The 4,853-nt window shown below is 46.9% G+C and overlaps 1 pseudogene; it reads left to right on the forward strand.

Moving 5' to 3' along the window:
- The first annotated feature begins 3,748 nt into the window (after positions 1–3,748).
- On the forward strand, positions 3,749–4,378 carry LOC138756836 (Y-box-binding protein 1 pseudogene; annotated as a pseudogene).
- Positions 4,379–4,853: the final 475 nt, after the last annotated feature.

The following is a 4,853-nucleotide window of genomic DNA, read 5'->3' on the forward strand; positions in this document are numbered from 1 at the left end:
CCTGTGGGTCCGCAACGGCGGCAGCACTGCCACTACAGCGGCTCTGGTGCACCGCCATCCTGATGAACCGGGAGCTGGGACCGGGATCCATGAGGGTCCCGATGCTGAGTAAGACTCCCGAAGGGCCTCAGAGGTTCCGAACCAGGAGCTCAGGTTCAGCACAAGGACGGACAGGAGGCCATGCGGTTGTAGAAGTAACGGGAGTGCAGGAGGCGAATCCACGGGCACGTGATACTCCTGAGGGACTCTCTTTTCTTTATTATTGGGGGTGCCAGGCTAGTGGTACTTATTTATGTGCCTTTACGGAAGACAGTAGTTATGCATTGTATCTTAAATGTTGAAATGGTCATTGGCTGGTATTTTTGTAAATATTCCTTGCATCTATTACCATGTCTTTGCTACTTATGCACCATTTGCTGGGGGAATTATAAAGAGTAATGACCTTTGTGAAACCATCAGTGATCGCTCCCCCCTGTTCTTCACATGATGTAAGGAATGTCTTCACGGACCTGCAGTGATGCTCTGGCGGTCGGATGACTGACCTCCAACAACCATGAGTTGTGTATTCAAGCATTGGCAATGTTTTGGTTTTGATGCCCACGGACTTCAGTTTTACCAGAGCTCTTGGATGCCACACTTGGTCAAAGTTTCCCTTGATGCCCAGCGTGAGTCAAGATAGGTTGTCCTCTCAGCACTTGTCTTAGCCCTTTCCTCAGCAGTCACAGTGTGGGCGGACCCCTCCCTCACTGAGGATGGGGATGGCGGTGGTGCCAATATCTGGGGCTGCAACCTTCCTCAGGCAGCACATGGCTGAAAATGATCTGATGCTGATTCCATCCTGGCACGTTGACGTATTAAGAGGAGAGGATGTGGCAAGGGTTCGCCCCTCACAATTCAGAGGAACCCCTGGGATAATGTGGGCTCAATTTTGATAGTTTAGGAGAGGAGGGGGCGGGAGGGCTATGGCCCAGGTATAGGCTGATGGCAGAGTAATAAGTCAGTACAGACTAGATGGGCTGAAGAGCCTGTTACTATGCCTATGTTTTATAAGAAGGTTGTGAGATGTGAGGAGGAGGAGGAGATTGGCAGTCATTCCTCATGCCCCAGCGCTGGTTCTTCTCATACATCTCCTCAATGGGAGTCAAGGCGAGAGGCATCACCTGTCCCTTTGAGCGACCTTTACTCCAGGTTGTGCGGAACCTTCCCCATACAGTACCTCCATCAATGTGGCTATATGCCCAAGAGATGTGGTAACTTGGTGCCCCAACTCCTGTTTTCAATGCCCTGACTGATGAAGACAAGATATGTCCACCTGGATCACATTTAGAGAGCCATGTATCTGTACACTATTTATGTACAGTTATGTATGGTGCCCCATTAATGCATGGATCCAAGAGGTGGGCAGAGTTGATCACTCCACTGCCATGGAGTTGGAATGGGTGAAGGATGTATTCCTAAGGTTGTTACTGGGACAGGCAAGCTTGAATTAGCCTGGGTCTTGAGTGTAGGAGGCTGATGGGGGTGCTTACAGAGGTATTTAAAATCAGGAGGGGCCAGAGGAAGAGATAAAGGCAGGGACAATTCCAGTGTTGAAATATTTAGATATCTTGGTGTCAGTGCTGCACAAAGGAGGTGTAAGGTGTTCCTTCCATCTGATACTACCCTTGGGCAAGGTGCAGCACCTGTTTAGCCTCCCAATCAGGGTCACATGAAGCCATGGATTGCAGATGGTGGATGGTTTTCACAAGCAGATTCTATAAATTGGAATTTATGGTTGTAAAACTAAAAACGCTGGACAGATTAAATCCTGCGGATTAATGGCCAGGGTGACCCATCCCATGTGGACACTGCAACTGAAGGCAGCAATGGGAAACCCCTTCAGTATTTTTCCCTCATATAACCATGAACTTAACATCGACTACGATCTCAGCTTAAAGATGGGGCCTTCACCGAGATCATGACGGACAGAGAGACATGATCGCCCACGTCAAGCAGCAAGGCACCTGAATATGGATAGGAAAGTTTTAGAGGAAATGCAGAGGCAAAACTCAAACAGGTAACTTGGTTGACATGAATGAGTTGGCTGAAGGGCTTGCTTCTGTACTGTGGAATGTCATGAATGGATAAAATTGCGGCAGAAGATACAAGGTGGAAGGGGAAAGATATTAGCGGCAGAGAGCGGAAGGGGCCAAGCGAGAGCTCTCACCTTCGGCAGGAGCAGGAAGGCTTGGCAATGGCTATCGAAATTAGGATTTGTGTCCCCACTTCGCGTGACTTTGACATTTCTGTCTGGGAACTGGAGCAGATCTGAATCACACACAGAGTGTGTGGGCTTGGGGAGCTCATGTACCTCTGGCACGGAAAAGTGCCTCCCAGTCTCACTCACACTGCAAGTGTGGATATTTCACTGCATGCGGCTGATGCCAAAGAGACTAATTATTCCGGTGCAACAGGTGGATAATTCATTATTAACTCCTACGTCTATTTAAATGAATAGAAATCTTTGTAGCATCTGTTTAGTTATGCAATCCAGCCAAGGGGCTTTTATTTAAACAATTTATCATCTATACAAAGACGAGAAAATGTTTTCTTTTTTGAAATTAACGTTTCCCAGCAAGTGATAAATCCCAACACCTTTCTTCATGAAAGCCTCATGGAATTACTCATGTTGATTGTGACAGATCATCGGTCTAGAGCAGAGTTGGATGCTCTTTCAAGTTCAAGTTCAATATTATTGTTACATGTATCGAGGTATTGTGAATATCTTTGTTTTGTTACCAGTCCAGCTTGTCAACCCATACATAGAACAGCGGGAAAGCCACAGTGCAGAGTGGCAGAGAAACATTGGTTAGAACAAAGAAAAGGCAACATTATTTTACAGCAAAACCCACTTAATTGAAGTGGATCAGAACAGCCTGTCTATTAATTTTTTGCCTGTTAAAATCAGGCAATTAACAGCAGGGACTTCCCAGTGGCCAACCACATTTTTCCACACCCCATTACCACACTAACATATTCATCCATGGCCTCATGTACTGCCAGGTTGAGGCCACACATAAATTGGAAGAACACCTTATATTTTGTATCGGAAGGCTCCATCCAGATGGCATCAATATCAACACCTCCCCAGTCTCGTTTTTATCCTCTCTCCCTCACTTTCTCTCATCCCTCTAACTCCCTCCCTCTGCCCATCACCTTCTTCCAGCCCGGCCCCCCCCCCACCGCCTTCCTCCGATCCCAAAACATCTTTCTCAGGCCTCTGCTCTCTTCCCACTATGATTCACCTCAGCTCCTTCCTCCTCCCTCCTGTGTCTTATCTACCACCTACAATCCTGTGCTCACCACCCTCTCCCAACCCGATACCCTACCTTCATATTGGGGCGTTCTTGATGAAGGGCCCAGGTTTTTTTTAAAAGTGGTGTTCTTTCGGACTTTTATTAGATGCCCGGTTGTACTTAAAGTTCAGGTGTACAATGCTTACAAATTAAAAACTGATATTTCAAAAATTCAAATTGACCAGATATCAAATAAGCTTAAAAACCATTTGAAGTAAAAAGGAAAATAGACCATCTACAAAAATCTATTTTAAGCCAGTTCCAAAAAGCTGTTTCAGGAAAGGTTAAGAAACCACGGTGCATAGGTTTACTGTGTGAATCGTTCTGGTATCTGGTCAACTGAATGCAAGCACTGCAGATCTTCATTACAGTTGAAAGTAGACTTTTGTTATTTTTGCTGGAATTTGACTTTGATGGTCTTCCATTTGATGATAAAACAGAACATTGAAGGTGGAGGGAAAGGGGATGGTGCCGAGACAGCAAAAGAGGGGGAAAACCAAGAATATCAATATCAACAACACCGGCCTTCCCCTACAGAAGGCAATGTTACCCACCTTACTTGGTTCATCGTCGCTATGGTCGCCGCCCACAAAATATAGCAACCAGCCTCAGGGAGAAATTACCGAGGGTGGTGAAATAGACGAAAACCAGGTTGCTGGGGAAGAAGGTAAACCTAATTGAGGACAAAATCGTTTTGGGGGCTACTCGCAGAGGACCTCCTCGCCAACGTCCACCAAGGGAGGGAAGTACTGAAGATGATAAAGAAAATCAAGGAGGGCCAACAAGATCAGCAGGCTCATGCCAGATGACTTCGCCGAAACTACAACTGCAGACGTTGTCGACCACAGAACCCTAAACCAAAAGATGGCGAGGAGAACAAAGCACCCGAAATGCCAGCTGAGAACACCTCTGCTCCAGAGACCAAGCAGGGCAATGCTTTTCTACCATCAATGAAGGGCCCAGGTTTGAAAGGCCAACTGACTGTTGCTCTCCGGGACGCTGCTGAACGTGTTGAGTTCCTCAAGCTGACTTGCTTTCTCTAGCTCCAGATCCCAGCCCCATGCAGTCCATGACTTACCACCTGTCTCTAAGCTCGCCCTCTCCATTCACGAGGGTGGCGATGCTGGCCCTTGCCGAGCCCTTCCTGCCAAGCCATTCCTTAGATCCCACGCTATAAAGTTGTCACAACTTCTTTCTCGTCTCTGGAGCCTATGAAGAGTGCTGGTTTGGATCACACTCTGGGGCCCAGCCAAATTTGGATTTCTATATCCTTGAGGAAATCTGATGGCAGCTGCTTCGGGAAATGCTGGGGCTTCTAGGTAGCATCTGTTTTAATTTCCTTCCACAATATTTTACATTGTATAGGAGTTTCAATCTTCAAAGCAATCATTCCCCACCCACCCCCATCCCTGCTCGAGATCAGGCTACCTGAGCCAATAGGCTCTCAGGTGTTTGAGTTACCCTTGTCTGAAATCATCGATAAAGGAGCATAATCATTAACACTGCCGTCCTACTCTG

The sequence above is a fragment of the Narcine bancroftii genome, chromosome 3 (genome assembly GCF_036971445.1).
Source record: "Narcine bancroftii isolate sNarBan1 chromosome 3, sNarBan1.hap1, whole genome shotgun sequence".
NCBI lineage: Eukaryota > Metazoa > Chordata > Chondrichthyes > Torpediniformes > Narcinidae > Narcine > Narcine bancroftii.